We start from the raw sequence: 18,933 nt of genomic DNA, 5'->3' as shown, positions 1-18,933 counted from the left end.
TCTGGGGGCTTTTTGTGGGGTGTTTGGGCTTTTGGGTTTTGCTTTTTTGTTTTTCTGATAATAAATTCTTAAATAAGCAGATACACAAGTTCTTTGATTTCTGTGAATCAGGAGAAAATAAGTTTTTCCTTTTTGTGGGTGGGAATGCAAGTGCCTAAAAAGCCTCGTCTCAATTTTATGCACCTCACACAAATGTTGGCAAATATCTGATTGTTTTGGTGCTTATATAGGAGAAAAAAGCCTGAAAATCTGATTTCTCTCCCTTCTGACTCTTCAGGGGATTGTGCTTCTTTTAGTAATTTTTTTGACTAATTGTGCATTTGCTTGAATAACTGGAAATACTACAGATGGTAACTTCCATGCATAGCTCTAAGGAAGTGTGTGTTCTTTTTTTTCTTTCTCACTGTTGCTGAGACTGTTGATTCAATATAAAGTATTTTTCCTTTTAATCTTATCACGAATACTAGGTTCATCTTAAAGTCTTTGCAGTGTTGCTGCAGTATCTCTTCCCTGAAGCTACTGCCTCGAGCTCTAACAGGAGTCTTGCCCAAGCTGCAATCCTATCCATAAACCTTCATCAGAAGTGGATGGCTGTTCTTTACTTCACCTCCTGTCAGGGTGCAGATTAAAATTTAGTTTAGGATACCYTATTTGCTATCAGAAACATTCTGTGGCATGGATGAAGCTTGCCCACTCAAATGGAGAAAGTTTTCCATTGCTTTTCCAGAGCTCCCTTTCCAGTTTACTAGGAAAGAATTAATTGAAAACCTAAATTTATCACTAAATGAAGCAGCACAGATGTGCTCAATGGAGTTTCATTGCCCCTTCCCAGGGAGTGCATCACTGAAGCAGGAAGCATTGTGTGCTGGTGGGACCAATGATGACTGTGTCTCTGATTAATAATTCAGCACTGCAAAACACTAAATTATTTTTCCCTTTTTTCAAAGCAACAAATATATATTTCTCTACTCACACCACAGTTTTAAAARCCCCTTTTTAAAGGGCRACRTATCTTAAAAAAATATAAATTAGATGTCAGTTGATGATCATCCAGTTTTTGGTAGTTCAGGACAAACATCTTGTACTTCGCAGGATTTCTGTTCTGCTTTTCTCCTTTAGGATTTCTGTTCTGCTTTTCTTCTTTTTGAATGTTCTTACAATTCTTCAAATGAAGTTTATAAAGATCTAATTTTTAGCATGATTTTTTTTTTACTTTCCAGGTTTGCTTGTCTTTCTTCTCACTAATTAGCTTTTATTCCTGCAATGCTGCTGAAATAAACAGCACCCAAGACAGTTTCAGTAAAACACAAAAGGAAGACACTGATTTAGCYCTCTGAATTTTAATCAAAATAAGGTACCAATGCATCTTTTCTGGCTCTACTTCTGCCCTGAGTTTTTTTCAAAAAGAGCAGCAAAATATTTATTAAAATTACTTTGCCTTGTATAAGTTACAAGCTATAGATACTTTCCARACTTCCACAAATTACTTGTGGAACTATTTCCTTTTCTCTTCTGGATGCTTTGAAAACCTTCAAGAACAATTACATTAAAAGAGAAAGTTCCTTCACTGTCAAAGAGATTCTGTCAGAGACACTGGAACAAAGTGGGGCTGAGACTGTTTGGAAGAAATAATACTCCAAATTTGCCCTTCCATTTGTAATCGGCATAAATGTGTCAAAACAAAGGACACATCCAAGAATATTTCTATCCCTTCAAAGACACAGACCAAATTACAACCAAATTCTTTCATTTTTGTTTTATATTTGGCCAGTCTTTTGAATTAGGTAATGGAAACTTAATCCTTCCCTGCTGCAAACTGTTTTGCAAGACCAGTGACTATGAAGTCCACCTGCTCAAATTCGAAGAACAAAAAGATATTTAACATTTATTGCTGTTCTAAGAAAATATCCCTGAGTTCTCTGGCAAGGCTCTTTCAAGACAAAGCTAAASCTCTGGTTCAAGAATGACATTTATCATGACCTGTACTRCMATGTTGTAATCAAGGTAGCAGGCTTGGACTGCTCAGGTTAAAAGGCTGTATTACTCAATCTGACACATTTAAACTTCCACTCAGCAAACCACACTTAAATTCCTGCCTTGACCCAACTCTTCAGATGTCTAAAACCCTTAGGCTGTATTTGGCCTGTGGTTCCTTAGGAAACACCAGCTTTTGCAGGAACTACAGAGGGATCTCTTCACAAACGTCAGGATTTCATGATGCTGAGTCTGCACCCAGCCTGCTGAGTGGTAATAAATCTTTTCCCACAACTACTCTGTCAATATCAGAAAGGCCTGGAATGAGTGGCTGTGGACTGCTGTGTCTGTAGCCTGACTGTGAATGTTGTACCTATATGTGATACTCTCCTGAGCACATTCATCCAGCATAGATGGGGTTGTATTCAGCCAACACTGGGCCAATGTTTTTCTCTGTATTTTCTCCATATTTTTCTTCAGGCCTCTTTCTTACGTCCACTTCTTTCAAGGGACAAATCAGTAGTACATAGTACTTATTGTTSACTGCAGGATGTTCATTCAGCAGTCCTTCTAACCTGATCTGAGGCAGTCAAGCTTTGGTTTTAACAGATGCTCKCCCCAAAGTTCATACTGAAGAATTGAAAATGTTCCAAGGTGGTTAAGCACCTTTCAGATGCATCCTGCCCAGCTGGCACACAAGGACCAGTCAACAAAAGGAGCCTACTAGAATGTTCTCCTGAAATTATCTTCTGTAGGTTTCCATACTGTGGAATACCCTATCTGTTCCTGTTGGTAGAATGTCCCTTCTGAATTCCTGAAAGGCCCTGGCACTTAGTGGGAGGAAGAATTCTTGAGCACAAGACAAAAAAAGAAGAGACAGGAAATGTCTGATTGAACAGAGGGAGGATAAACCTGCTTAACAGTGTGTGCCAGGATGTGTCCAAAGGAAATGCTGGAATCTTCCTTCTCAAGGAACTTCAAAAACTAAGCATTAGAAAATGTACTGCAGGGAAMAATACTGCATTGGCAGGAAAATGGGATGGATGATCTAATTATTTTCCATCTTGAACTTGTCTAAGTCTATGAATAATCCAGATCTCTTTTTCTTACTAATTTCCAAAATATTGTAAATTGGGAATTACTTATTTTGAAAGAAAGTGTATTWATAATTATTTATTTAATCCATCAAGTCTGAGGGTCAGCATATTCTGTAACCTACTTTCCAGATTTGTAGCTAGGTGTTGTACAGCTACAGCTTGTTTCTGCAGTGTATATTTGCAAAGTTTTGGAGGCAGTCATACTCAAGTGTTTGATGGTGTGGTATGAGTAATTCTGTGCAAGTAAACCTGTRAAGTTTGGATAATAATCTTTGAAGAGACTTTTATGTAATTTCCTTTGTTCTCTCACTAAAACAGATTTTTCCTGATACAATGACAGCACATGTCCCAGTATCTCTCTGGATGTGAGTCAACATGAGCAGACCTTCTTAAAGACAAGCATAAATCACCTTTATATCTCTAGCAGGCTTGGTAGTATTCATTCATGTAATAAGGGAACAGAAATATAAATTATTTTTTCTTTGCTGAATTGGCAATTTTATGGGTTTTGTTGTGCTGCTCACCTACAAGATTTAAGGTAATTTATTTGTGCAAAGAGCCTTCATCTTACTTTTCCCTTATTTCTGTAGCCCAAATACAGTGTAGTTTGTATTATTTCTATGTGACTTTTGATTTGAATTCCCAATTAAGACAATTTTATATATAAGCATGTGTAAGCCTGCATAAATATTAAATGAAATATCAGGGAGATAATTCTGTCACATTGCTTTAACTACAGTCATTCACTGGCTRAGATAGCTGAATCAGCATTTCAGGACACATACACAGATTAGGCAAGCAATGTGAATGTCTCTAAAATAGCAAGATTGTAAGTTCTTTAAAACAGACTTCATACAGCTCTATCCTTGAGTTTAGTGAGGTGAGCTGACAGTAGCCAGTTTATCATCCTAACTCCTCTATTAAGGAGTGTGTCACCAGAGGGTTTTCACACAAAGGAATTGAGGCACACAGAAATCGTACTCAGATTTACACAAGCAGTGGGTGGCCTCACTTCTAGGTCAGGGGAAGTATTCAGGGAAACTTATGTGCCTCAAGAGGGTGGGTACAGATCTTGCATCCAGATCCTGCACTGCACTGTGGACCTTCTTGGCATATGTGGTAACTTGACCCCAGAAATGTCTTGTTTCATAATTTACTCAGTAAGATATAGCTCATTCTAAAAAACAAAATACTAGCATTAACTTTCATTTAGAAGAAACTACATCCATCTAAGCATCTACCTATAAAGAAGAGAACTGGTTCTCTTTTGGATCCAAGACATTGCAATGACTTGTTCATGATAGACTTTCAAGGCTGCAATTAATCCTGAGAGCCAGTTACTTTMGCTAAACTCCTAAAATTGTTAATCCCTTGGTGAATCTATTATAGGGAACTTGTATTAGTCATCACGATGAGAAATAAACTTTTTTGAAATGTCCATGTTAGAATTCATGATGCAATTGAGTAATTTTAGAAAATGGGCTTTTATTTAGCTCCTGCCTCAGTGAAACAAGTTCAACACACTCAAAACAAGAGCATCCAGCAGTAACACAGTGTGTTATCAATCAGAACAAATGTACTGTGAGCCAGGGGTCAGTCAAAAAAAGGAACAGGAAGCTTSCAGCTCTCTTTGTGAGCTTGGATAAACCTGTCCATCAATATCTGTTCACAGTTTCATATGTTGCAGCAACACTTAAATATCTGTCCATTTAAATTTAGCCTGTAAACTTCTGCCCCATATACCATAGCTGTTCATTATTCAATTATTTTGTATATATTATATCTCTTACAATAATGTTTTAAATTGATATAACTGGAAAATATCTTGGGTTTAGGACAAAAATGGCTAAACTAATGAATTGTTGACAAAAATGTGAAATAAATGTTAATTCATCATTTACAATCAATATTAATAAAGTTATACCTGAAAGAGCTAACGGGAAATAAAATTGCTGAGTCAGTTTCAGCTCTTTCTAACACTTACCTAAATCACTGAGCTTTTTGTAAGACACCTGACTGATATTTTAATAGTTCTTTGGGCTGGGGAAGAGTCTTCTTTTGAATAGAAASTATTTTCAGTCTTTTAAAATTTCCTACTATTTTTGTGCAGTAGAAGTTTGGTATCCTAAAKCACTTCAGTAAGAACAACACACTTATCTTTGGTCTCAACATAAATGAATTAGAAAACATATGCCTAGCAACCATAACAATAAAATTATGTTGGTGGGTTCTTTTTTTTTTAGTTTGGTTGTGTTGTTTTTTTGGGGTTTTTTCAAGTATTATTTTTTAAGTAACCACTTTTAAGTTTGAGCATCTGATGGAGTGATTCTTCTTTTTCTATATAAGAGTATTTTTGAGGATAGCCTCACTCTAGAAATGGGAAGTTTGGAAGTTTTCAGGCTGTTTCAAGGTATCTGCTTGTATCTCCAAGCATTTTGAGTCTTGTGAGTTTTCTCCCTGCCCATGTTAAAACCATGAATGTCTTAGTGAGGATGTGATTGCAAATTTACTGAGCTAAGTGACTTAAATATTTGAGTATAGATTCAARCCCTTTAAAAAAAGGTATTTTACCTAAAGAATGTGCAGAATCTTTCTTATATGCTTATGATGCCAAAAGAAGGGACTTTTAATGTATGCATGTGAAGTATTCAATAGAAATGAACTCTGAAAAAAGACTGCACTGAGAARCTTTGCCAAGATGACACCAGGTCGTGAAGTGCTTTGTGAGAAATGTCTTGGCCTGTTCTAGTTACTGATGAAACTTGCTTTCCACTTCAGCTGGGCCAAAATTTCACAGTTGGATGATGCCCTAGAGATTATCGAGAACACTAAGAAAAATTTCCCATCACCTCTGATTAATTACCCAGAGTAACGAGTGTTCCCCTGGGCCACTTTTTGTCTCAGCTATAGATAAGCACTGCTATGTGAATTTTAATGAAGTGCAAACTCTGCAGCAAGCAGGATAAATTCACCACTGCATCATGTGTTCCTGTTGGCAGCCTGGTAACATAAATCTAGAATAATAGCAATTGCTCTGTAATATAGTAGTGCTAAGAACTTTGTTACTGATTCAAGTGTATTTTGAGGTGGGGAGGTTGAAAGGAGGGAATAAACATACCAAAAGAGCTTCACTTGAAAATAACTTAATGTATAAGGGTTATTTGTAGAGGAACTCTAGGTGTACTCTTTTAGGTATTTCTTCTTTTACGTATTATTTTCTTTTAAAAAGCTTTTATTGCTTTCTACTAGTTAGTGCTTTTATAGTATTTACTAACGTCCAAAAGAACATGTAGTAGGTTATCCAAAACAGATGTGGTTTTTAAATTAAAGTACTCCTTTATTATAATTAATATGTTACTACATGTAATTAACTCATGAATACCATGATCACATCAGGTTAGTACAATGAGAATTATTCATAAAAGTAAGATCTATTGGTAGATTAGAGATTCATGTTCTTCTTCACTTGGTTAAATGAAATCATTGCCTTTCCCAATACACCTTGCCTTGTTTATGTTCTCACAACTGAAGGGAAAAAATGGTATTTGTTTAGCTATGCAAGTAAAAACTAATTTGGGACATATTTTTGTTTTGCCARTTCATGTGTTTCAGTGTCTTTCTCCCTCCTTTTTACTCTTAAGATGAAGAACTGCTTTTATTAAAATTGAAGTGGAGAGTGTATGTGAGTGAACCATTTCTTTCTTTTTGTTACTTGTAGAGGACACAAGTTTGAAAGCGCTGGAATAACAGAGATACAAATGTCTCTTAAAAATATGCATAATTTCAAAATTTTATGTGGACTTGTCTGTAATCCTCCAGGAAGTCCTCTGTGAGCAGGGAAGCATAATTTGTCTCATTTTATAGATAGTAAACASAGAATTGGAAAAACTACGCAACTGTAAAAACAGACAGATGGTCCCTAATCTTTGATATGAAAAAGATCAAGGGTGGTGATGGAACAAAAGAACAACCCAAGCAAACAAACCAAACCAARCAAAAAGAACCCAACCCAAAGCAATTGCCAGAAAACCTATCAGGTTTACTACTGAGTTTATCCAGGGAAAAGCTTTGATTCACAAGTGGCTCTTGAACTGCCAGTCTTTTCACTTTGCTTGCTGTGCATGTAGTGCTGCCCATCACCTGTTGTTAATTATAACATCCTATAAATCTCATGTTAGAAGACTAGCAGTGGGACACGGTGCCTGCCCTGGCTTAATGGACACTCTAGGAAAAAAATAATTTTTCAAGAACTTATTCCTGGACAAGCTTCTATGAACTTGGCATTGTCATGAACTGATATTTCTATTAAGAAAAACATGAGTGAGTGCCTTTAAACAAATAAGGTGCTGGCTTTGTACAATCATTGTGGTTTCAAACACCGTATCAAAAAACACTATGATGGGAAGCTATCATTTAATAAATCAAAATAKCTTGCTTGGTAATAAATATTTTTCTTAGAAACCACAATATTCACTTTTCTATGGATCATATGACTTTCCAGTTCCTGAATTTTTTTACATTACTGGAGTAACAAAGGAACGTGGGAAATAACTTTGCATGGTGAAATCATTCAGTTAAGCTGTGCCTACASTGTGGTTAGAACAACTTAAAAATGTGTGATTTCAGGCATAGGCGAACAAATTCTTCCCTTTTTCAGGTAGCTACAATTYGGCTTAATTGGGATGTGCTCCCTTTCTGAGATGAGGAAAGTGTTTAGTTTTGACGAAATCACTTACATTTAATTTCTCAGCTTTTTRTTCTACAAAGAGGTGAGCAATAGTTCCATCTCACAGTATGGGAAATAGTTTCTTGCCTGTATGGGCTCCAAGCATTAAAAAAACCACAATAAACTAAAGAAGGCCATGAATYGTTGCTATTGACTCTGTTCTGTGTTGCTGCTGTTTGGGTAGCTTCCACTTCTATTGATAAATCAGCCTTTGTAGTTAGCAGTGAAAAGAAAGCTAGCATTCAAAAGCAAAATAAACATGAAAGAAACTGAACAAAGATGTATATTCTAATGTCWGTGGCAGCAGTCTAAATTCAGATTCAGTCTAGACACAAGTCCTGTGAAGACTTGCACATAAATAACATTGATAAGAAATATATTGTTGCATTTACACAAATGTATTCTTACRTGTAGAATAACTTGCTGACATAAAATATCAAATTGGCTGCCACCTGTCTATTGACATTACCAAAKACTGTCAGGTGGTCCTAAATATTTAGCAACAGATTTTGCTGAAAACATACATGCACTTTCATACTTGCATGCRTTTGTATGTCAATTCATAAGTAAGTTTTACCTAAAGAATCAAGCAATAAATACTCCTCTAAGTAATACTGCTGTATACAAAGTCCTTCAAGATTTCCAATGTCTGCTAAGAAAGGCATAAAAAAGTTTATACAAAGTCTAAAGATTCACCTTCTTTTACCGGAATCCCTTATATGATGCACTTCTCATGCAAAGACCACTGTATTCTTCCATTTTTTTTTGGTTCCAAAATTATTCAGTATTCTGAATTTTTGTGTTCCTGGGTGTSAGATTCTTTTTCTAATGAAATGCAATGTGGATATGAATGTATTTGTATAACTTCAATGACTTACTGGCACTGCTTGCTGTTAAAAATATGGTTTTGATTATCCTGAAAACTCCTGATTCAACCTACTTTGGGAAAGTTGAGCTATATTGTTTTTACTGTTCACATGACATGGTGTGCATTCTAGCTGAGATCCAAGGTACTGTACAGTGGACTTGCATCAAAAGAGAAACTGTTGCATAAGAACTTTGATTGGAAGCTGAAATGTAACTTAAGGAATATTAATAAGAGAAAGGTATTGAAATCAGAGTTCTGGCTTCAGGCAAACAATTTCTCAGTGGTCCAGAGTACTTGTTTAGAAGATGGAGAGGACAAAAATTGCTGAAAATATATAAGAAATATGAAGCCTTGGAAAAAAAAATAAAACTGGAGTATCATTTATTTAACAGACAGSCTTCAAATTACCTCAAAGAACTATGCTCCATGTTGGTTACTGTTTTAYAATGGAATTCCATTACTTTGAAAGCAAATGTGGAGATTGTGGAAGCTTTGTTAGATGCACAAGTAAGAATATATCTTCTCTAGCTGATCTTCCTGTGCTCCCTCCTATCTCTGCTTTTTTTGTTTGTTTTTTTTGTTTGTTTTTCTCTGGAGTAGTGGTTTTATGACAACACATTTAAATCTTTCGAATTCATGTTAATAATGTACTATGAATGTTGTGCTACGCCATTTGGGCAATGCAGAAAACAGACAGTGTCTTGATTAGAGATATACCAGGAAAGGAGGAGACACTTTTTGAAAACCTTTTTTACAGAACTTGGTTCTGAGGTTAATTACATGGGTGAGCTCAGAGTCACCTGCTCAGTTTGTATTTTTTAACTACAATTCTGCAGCTGAATGCCTTCCYGTCTGCATCCTAAACTGCATGTTTCTGTAACACACTGTGCCTACATCAGCCCTGTGCTATGTGCAGTTTCTTTCCAGAGGRAAGATGTGACATTGGTAACTGGTGATTGGTGGGCTTTCAGAAAGGCAGTTTCCACACTGAGTCATATTTATGAAATAGTGCACTGTATGGATGCCCATCCCAATAAGCAGACACGTATCTCATTGTGCATCTGAAAAGAAGTTGATGTCCTCAGCAAAGCCTCCCTCTCTCAGAATAATACACTGACATGTTCTGYCTTTGTGAATGGAGTTCTCATCTCTGGCAAGGGGTTAGCAGTCTCATGTARWTTTTAGGCTTTATCTGTGAAGATTTTTGACAAGATAGATCCTTTTCAATGGCAGTAATTTTTCTCAGGAAATGGAACTTTGAAAGACATGTTAATTGCATTGTTTCAGCATTAGAGTTTTTCATTAATTATGGATGAAAATTACCTCAGTTTAATAGAAGAAATTCACTACACCGATTCTGATATCCAGACTCAACATCCAGTAATGAAGAGATCATGACAGTGCTGAGTATCAAATTTGAAGGATTCTGACAATCTGCATTTTCTTTTCTAGAAAGAGAAGGAAGAAAGAATGAATGTTAATAGCCTTCAAAAAGGCAGGATAGAAAAAAAGACATTTTTTACTTTACTTGAATAAATAAGCTACAGAGAGTTTATTTTATTTTCCTATTTTAATATTTTTGATGTAATCAGATGTTAATACATGAAATAAACATGAAACAGCCCAGGAAAATTGTGTTTAAAAYTGTTGCTCAGGTTACAAAGACACCATGAAGGGCTCACATTTTGGTTTGTTCTATTTTTATTATTAATATCATCTGCATTCCTCCACTATGCTTTGGTGCMGCTTTATAATTCACAGAAATCCATGAGTTATTTTCTCACTGGACTACTCTGTATATTACAAAGGACCATTATTTCTAGTTGTACACAGCTAATTTTTCTCTCCTCAACAGCAGTCAGTTTCAAGYTCGGTCAGAATTTTCAACAAGCAGAAACTGGAAAGATGAGAGACAAAACTGAAATACTTTAGTGTACAGTGTAAACTCTGGTTTATCACAAAATACCAGACAACAAATTGCATCAACCAAAGCCTAAAACCAAAGTAGTTTTTCCCCTGCCTCATAAACGAGTAACAGTCGACAGTTCTGGAATGTGCACTYCTCTCCCATGAAAACATTTTTCCGCTCTGCCTTTTCCAAAACTCAAAAGTTCAAAGCTAAACTACTACATGTACTAAAAGAACAAATTTACCATGACACTTAAACAAAGACATGAGTCAGTGTATTCAGGTTTCTTGAGGCAGGAAGGAGTTATGTTTCTTGTTAAGGCAAGGTTTGCAGTAAAGAAGTTATTTTTATAGTTTTATGTATCTCCTTATAATTATTTATTCACGCAGATGTTCTGTTTTACTGCACTGTTAAAGTTGTAATTCATGCCCTTTTTGTAATGGATATATTAATTAAGGTTTACAACATTTCTCCTCAGAAAGCAAAATATTAACATCCTCATTAAACAAATGGGCAAATGCAGTCACAGACCCAAAGAAACTTGGTTCACTATTATTTAGGATATCCATGGCAGTATGGAAACTTCAGCAATTGCTCTTTACTCTGAAGAGTGCTACTTGTGTTCTTGAAATGGCATGAGAAAGGTGACCAGCATGTATGTTAACAACAGAGACAAAAAGGTGGCTGTGGACTGCTGTGGAGAAAACAACTTATATCTGGAATAACGAGCATGTGATTTTGTGTAGAACAGAATAGATTAAGCAGCTGAATTGCTGTATGTAGTTTTTAAAGCTGTCTAGGAAACTTGGAACACCATTTCCATTTATTTGGAACAAGYGGCTGACTCATTTGTCTGCCTTGAAAAACCTCTATGACTGTTCCTGACTGAAAAAAATATGAATATTCTGAAATTCATTGCTCTCGTGAAACAGGAAAGAAGTACAGAAAGTCACAGGCTCCTGTTAATATTGAGCCATCCTATATGGCTCAACTGATATTAACAATCGTTGAATGTAATGTCGATTTGGAATATGTTAAAGGATGCAAACTTCTGCTAGGTACTKTAGCAGCTTTAATGTGTCCACTCTTTCAAGCAGATTTATGTGGCCATGTCTTATTCTTTGTGGATACAAAATCTGGGGTAGCTAGATCAAAGGGCTGCTCTAGATTCAGATTTGCCACTGAAGGTTATATTCAGCAGAATGGAACCAAAATCAGAAAATCCTCGAGCATGGAGAAAGCTGACATATCAAACTGTATCCAGCAGTCCATGTACACCATCAGGAATCAGTTTTCCCTTATTAATATGTAAAGATTTATTAGGTCAGTCTATAAAAGCAGTGTTCAGCAACTGTAGAGACAATATGCTCAAACTGAGGGACAYAATTTTTTTCCTTCAAATGCAATTTTTGTTTTTGCCTGCATGATTGCTTTACCTACAGATGTAAGTTCTCTTTAGCCTTTTAAAAATACTATTATATTTCACAGGGGAATACAGAGAGAATTTAATGCAATTAATAAAAAAGGTTTTTAGACTTTAACCTTTTAAATGAAAATGTTTTGATTTTTCATTTCTCTGTTTTAGAGGCCTTTAACCAACTGTGTCATTGAATTTGATRTTGAATATGAAAGAGATTGTAGAAAACAAAGAGACAAGGTCTGTGGCAAGTAGCATTTCTAGTAAGGGAGAATGTCACAGTCAGTTTTGTTGGATACAGGCATGTTACACTGGTGACAATGGCTGGATGCACYAGTCAGCTAAAGAGGGGAGCCCGCATTAAGTGTCCCATGGGGTAGATGAACCATGTTTTGACAACCTTTGGAATAAGGCCAAAAGTGAATTCTGCTTGATAGACAATAAACTGATTTAATTTTCAGTCATCATGTGTTGAACTTTCAAAGGTACTAAGAAAGCAACACCAGAATGTAAATATCGTTAAGCAGTAGGGTGCAATTAGGAGGCAGTGTCTTGATGKAAAGAGGGCAGCTGATTTGTAAAAGGCCAGTGGTAGCTGTGCTTGTCTCCTGTGTGCAAAAAAGGGCAAGAAGGRGTTCGCTCCTCCCTTCCCCTGGAGACAGGCACAGTCCTCACGTGTGTGCTGCTTTGTTTGGCTGTGTGGGCAACACAGGCAGCAATGCCTTACATGTTCTGCAGCAGTCAGAGCCACAGTTGGGGCCAACTCAGTACCAAACAGTGTAATAAGCATCACATAGGGCAAATACATATTCCCTTGACCCTTGCTTCTACCTCCCATGATATGCAAGTGGGTAGGGAAGGGACYTTCACCAGAGGTTAGGAAAACTGTGATTTATAACATTGGTGGCAGGTGGATCAGGGGAGACTGTGGGACCAAGGGAACCAAGTATTTTAAGCATCTGTTATAGSCCTGTGCCAGATGCAGGATACCAGACAAGATGTGCCATTTGTCTGTTCTTGAATGGAATTTCCTATGTCCCTAATACCAGGCAAACTCTGTTTATTTATAATATAACTACTTCTGGTTTTGTAGAGATGATATACAGCACATTTCAWCTTTTTACTTTCACAATGACATTTAAACACTTAAAAAGTTATTTATTTAGCTGTGTAAATTCAGTCAGGAGGGTGTTTTGCTTTGTCATGGATGWATTTGTAAAGGCTGGAAAACTATTCAGTTTAAAGAGGCTGCCTTGTGTAGTTTCTCTACTGCTGTTCTGGGTTAAGAATGGGACTCAGGTTCTTACAAGACCTGTGTCAGGCACTGATTTCAAGTGATCATTTGCATGGGCACAGAGAGAAGAATCATTTGGGAAATGCTGACTGTTCTCTCCTGACAGTGGATTTTCTTCTACTTCTAAAGTGATTATAATTAATAAGTAATTCCAACTATTTCCCAAAGGAATAAGCAGGAATTTCTAATCAAAACATGTTCTCAGAATATGTCAATTCAAAACTACAGCTTCCTAGTGGAAATGCAAGCATTAGTCATAAAAGGAAATGTCTCCCATTTCTTGGACTGCGTTTCTTGACCAATTTTGACCGATTCACAGACTTCCCAGAGTAACAGCATCTCCTAATGAGACTGATTATCTGGAGTTCATTATACTCCCTTTAAGTCTCTTGGCTACCTTAATACAAGAGACGTAAGCCACAATTACATTTAAGACCAGGAGAAAAAGTTTGTGCTGATATATCTAGCCCTAACAGGAAAATGGAACAGCCCCACTGTCCCAAGACCCAGACTCCAGAGTAAGCCAACTGCACAGAGGGGTCCATCTTCTGCACACCCACCTTGAAAGGTCAGCACCCTTTCCTGTCACCACTGGAATGCCTGTTTRCTCTTGCTTCAAAGGCACATCAGGCTGGACTATCAAACCTGCCAGAATTTTTCATGGGCCCTTTCTGGTATCTCTGCTTCAGTGTCACATCTCCCAGTCCTTCACCAGCAAGCTGTGTCCTGATTACCTCACTGCTGTCTGAATTTAGATCATTCTTTGAACTATTGTAGATTTTGAATTCACAGAAGACGACACTCAAGACAGACTTCTTGACCTGGGYCCTCAGCTGACCCTAGCTTTGTCACTGAAATGCCTTGGTTTCTCTTGGACAGGACAAAATAGTTTAAAATAACCCAAAATCTGCCAGAGGGAAGAAGTGAAAAGTTGTAGTGATGAATTTACTAACAAAACCATAAAGACCCACAAAATAATAATATTCCAGATTTCTCCAGTGACATTCCCTCTAACATTTTAGGCCACAAGATACATCAAAGCATGTGCAGTTAACTGCCTGCATAAATGTGTTTATGAGCTCATCCCTTCCTGCCTCACTTTTTCTTTTTTTAAAGCTGAGGCTGTGTTATTAGACTGGGGCAGTGCACTGAATCCAGCTTCTGACAAGAGTTGTTGTTACAATAATTACTGCAGCAGATGTCAGAATCAAGTGAAAGCAGCCATTCAACAATGAGAGCACAAACCACAGTCATCACTTGTGTTGTGTGTTCTTGCAGGTACTGAACCAACAGAGCAGAAAAACGTTCACACTTGCTCCTAGATATTATCCTCTGTCAGGAAAGTATCTCCCTTCCTTCCCCCCTCTCCGCCCTACCACCCCCCCACCCCCCTCAAGGTTTTTCCAGTACACTTCGCTGGTTTTAGCTGCAGCTAGAAAAGATACAGCTGTGTTTTTTGGCTTATATAGCTTTAGCTCAACATCCAGCAGCAGCTTAGTCTGAGCTGTTTTACAGAACTATTTTTCTGTAAACATTTTCATTCAATAGTTACCACACAATATCTATGCTCCCTTAAAACACACCAGTGCCTTATCTGCCTATTGCCAGACTGGTCAGATACTTGGGAGGTGGTCTGAAAGCCAGGGACAGAGGTGAGACAGAGAGCACTTAATGAAAGCTGGACTCTGACATGGAGTCCTGTGATAGACAATCCAACAAGCTGCTGCTGAGTGACACAGCATTATCTCAACTGGCAGCTGAATGAATATAYTCAGTTTGAAGAAGAATTTTAAAGTTAGCCTTTCGCTCATGGCTTTGGAAACTGTCTTTTSCAAATGGACCTCACACAAACAGGAYATAAAATAGATGATCCAGGCTGGGGCTGGGGGATTTCACACGCATTTACACTTTCAGGTACTCAGRTCCTTGACTGAGGTTGAGGACAATCGTAAATGTAGCTAAATCATGCTTTGTACAGAGGCTGCTTTAAAGAGGCTGCTGCTTTCCACAGRGGTAAAGTCCGGCCAAAAACAGCATGTGTTTCCTCCTCTGCATCTAGCACAACTGCAGCTAAGTGGTTGCTTATGTTCAAAAATGAATGAAATATTGAATGAAAGCAAGAAGCTTCACTGACACGACCACTTCTTAATCATCTTAATCTCAAAATAGTGTTGTCTTACCCAAGCGTGCCTGGCTCTTGAAGAATAATGGAGACAGGACAGTGCTTGGATAGCTGAAGGTTTTTTTGAAGAGTGGAGAGGGGGTGCCTGTTTTGGGGGCATGTTCACAAAGGTTTTAGCCCAGAAAGAAAGAGGTACATCTGGAAAGAGCATAAACCAGGTAGCCAGACTCTGGCACGGCTACTAGAAATAATTCTTTCTCAGGAARGTAGCAAAATGTGGCTGTCTGGTTTGCCCACAAGTATCTGGGCATTTTTCTTGGCAGGCATGGATACCAGTGGCTGTTTGGCACTTTGATGGCTGCCCCAACTATTCTTTCTCTGCTGAAGATGGAAGAATACACTTGTGGTTAAATCGCTGGCCTAGGGATTAGGCAAAGTGGGTTCTGCTCAGATTTTAGTCTGCATCCTTGGCCAGGTCAGTTAAGCAGGAATTTTGAGAAGTGTTCAGCACCCGCAAACAGGATCAAATATTTCAAAAGCTCTCTGACTTCACTGAAGCAGTGGCCAGATGATCTAAGGAATTTCTTAGAAAATTTAACTGCAAGTGTCACTGAGAGCTATGGGTGCTGATCACTMGTGAAAATCTGGTTCTCACTGAGGTGCCCAGATGGGAAACAAACTCTCCATCTAGCTCCCATCATGATGGCAAGACACTTGGGAAAATCTGGCCAGGAGCAATCTCYTGAAATGCGACATCAGCAACTTTCTCTGCGCCTCAATTTCCTCTAAAATGAGAGTGATGTTGCCAGGGTGCTTGTAAGGATAAATTTCTTAACCTGCTGTGTGTGGGTTCTTCGATGTCTCTGCTGCCAGGAGAGGGGGGTGAAACTTTTGTARTATAGTATCTTTTCAGACAATTTCTCTCTTTCCAAGCCTTCAAGTTCAGGAGCTGCTGCTCTTTGTCTCAAACCCTTGATCATGAGTCAGGGCTTCACCATGCTAGGGGGTGTAATATACAGATCAAAAGGACAGCCTGAAAAATCTTTGTGCTGAACAAAGATGGGACAGGAGAATACATTGTAAAGAAATSATGAAGCTGTTCGGTTCAGCTGTTTGCCTTCTGAACTCCCTGCCTGTTGAGTACAGTAGTTTTATCATTTTCTTTCCTCACATGATATTTCTTTCCTCACATCCCACCCAAGTGTTTGGTAGTTTTGGGGGGGAGGTTTGAGGGTTTAGAATTTTAACTCTACAGAACTGGTTACTCTTCTTATACTAGATACCCATATACAGTAGTGCCTTTTGCAGGTASGTTTTTGGATTGTAAGACCCACAAACATTAACTTGAAAAAGGACCTTTTTTCTTTCCTTTCTATTTTTTTTTTTAAACTTACAGCGGCTTCAGTTTTGCCTCCAGATGTGGAAATCTGAAAGGTCCTGAACCTCCTGTGGTGTGTGCTGGAGCAGCCTTCCTCCTCTTTCTGAGCAGTCTCCCCTCACATGATGTGAAATTTTCTTTCCAGCTGAGAGTGGAGTGCCCCCGCCACCCCCCTCATTTTTGGCCTTCCAGCACTGTCGGCATCCGTGCGAGCTAATGCTGCCCAGATCCTTCTCCAAGGGGCACCGAGGGCTGGCACGCAGAAGCCAAGGCCCTGGGCTATATCTGCGAAACCCAAGAAACCTCAAATGCATTGTGTTTCCAGAAATGCTCCTCAGCTGACTGGGCTGCGGGGAGTTTCTCCTCTCCTCAGCCCTTGCCTCTCCTTTGGGAATGGGAGCTACAGGTTGTAAAKGAGTTTTCTGTCTGCAGAAATGGCRCTGACGCCGGAGCGTGAGGGAGCCACAGCCACCACATGAGGCRGGAGGTGCTCCAGGCTGAGGGGGGCCCAGCCGGACTCGTGAGGGGCCCCAGGCCAGGCCCATGCCCAGGCTGGCTCTGCCCTCGCCACAGCCTGGTGAGGGTGAGAAGTCACCGTGACCTGGTGAGGGTGAGACGTCACCACAGCCTGGTGAGGCTGAAATGTCACCACAGCCTGATGAGGGTGAGATATCAACACAGCCTGGTGAGGGTGAGATGTCACCACAGCCTGGTGAGGGCGAGCTATGACCACAGCCTGGTGAGCTGAAATGTCACCACAGCCTGGTGAGGGCGAGACGTCACCACAGCCTGGTGAGGCTGAAATGTCACCACATCCTAGAGAGGGTGAGACGTCACCACAGCCTGGTGAGGCTGAAATGTCACCATAGCGTAGTGAGGGTGAGATGTCAACACGGCCTGGTGAGGCTGAAATGTCACCACAGCCTGGTTATGGTGAGCTGTCACCACCCTGCCAGGCCATGTCAGTTTTCCTCAGGACCTTGTTACTGGCAGATAATGGCTGTGGAGCAGGATGGAGCCCTCAGGGTGCCCGGCAGTTTGGTTTTGTTTTCAAGTAGACTTAACAAGACTGTTCCAACTCAATTCTAACTAAATGGAATCTGCTTGCGGCAAAACRCAGAATATGTAAMATTTTCTTAAGAAAGGATGTTCTATATTGTTTGATCTTAGTATACTTTCAAGCCTAATCAACAAGAAGGGAGATTTRATCCATGAAACAGAGAGCAGCTAACAAGCAAGCTGTAAGTGATGTCTGGGGGTAGTTGGTAGAACTGCCTTGTTAAGATTTAGGCCTTGATATGCTTCTGTGATCTCAGACCTGGCAGAAGGTTAGCAARGCTTGGGAAGAAGGATGCTCACRAATTCTYTGCTCACAYRAAGAAAGCATGACTTACAGAATGCAGACACAAACCCCTGGTATCTCAATAGCTTCTGGGCATTAGGTACATTTCGTGTTTTCCYGAAGCTTCAAAGAGACTTATAAGAAGTTGAGCAAGCAAAAACACATTTCTCCTCATCATGTCTGGTGGCATAGAAGGAGAAGCCAGGAAGGAAGGGCTGCTGCACCCTGAGCTGAGGTCTGCCATGCTGAGTGCCCCAGAAAGTGCCATGTTACTTCTTCACCCAGCTTCAGCTTTGGGSGGAATTGTAGGAGCAGCTCTTGGTCTCAGATGCAGTTGTTGTTTTGAAGGGTAAGGCTGTGTATATGTTGTGAATGTCCATCAAGCTAAAAYTCCAGCTCTTGAAACACTCTTGATAAATGGAGCATTAAAAATGTAATAGATCCTGTTTACTTAATTTTGAAATACTTGTATTCATGAGATAAGCAGTTAGAAAGTYTGAAGCACATGTAGCAGAAAAAATGTCTTTTAGCAGTCACAAACTGAAATAATTTTGCTTGTCAGTGCTTTTCTATTGACTTCTTGACAGTRTTCAGAATAGGAGTGAGAGATGTGATGTYGAAAATAGGGTATTTCAAAGAATAATACATTCACTGCAAGTGACTTCTGGACAGTCTGAAAGGCAGTTTTTGTGCTTGAAATTTGAATCAAAGAGCTATCTTGTCCTGACTGTGGAACAGAACTATTCCATAGGAATCACATGCCAGAACTAACCACTACCAAACTAACCACTACCACTTGGATTTTA

The 18,933-nt window shown here is 38.9% G+C and overlaps 1 protein-coding gene across 1 annotated transcript in view; it reads right to left on the bottom strand.

The window, feature by feature from the left end:
• Positions 1-18,933, bottom strand: part of COL8A1 (collagen type VIII alpha 1 chain) — an 86,460-nt gene that overhangs the window by 59,921 nt on the left and 7,606 nt on the right. The window contains exon 2 of the mRNA XM_057364169.1: positions 9,989-10,113. The gene's annotated coding sequence lies outside the window, so the exon portion shown is untranslated. The remainder of the gene's footprint in view (positions 1-9,988; positions 10,114-18,933) is intronic.

This window comes from Malurus melanocephalus, unplaced genomic scaffold (genome assembly GCF_030028575.1).
Source record: "Malurus melanocephalus ecotype Western Australia unplaced genomic scaffold, MMel_1.1 scaffold_36, whole genome shotgun sequence".
NCBI lineage: Eukaryota > Metazoa > Chordata > Aves > Passeriformes > Maluridae > Malurus > Malurus melanocephalus.
Note: the sequence above shows the minus strand (reverse complement) of the source record. Positions and strands in the feature narration are given on the sequence as shown.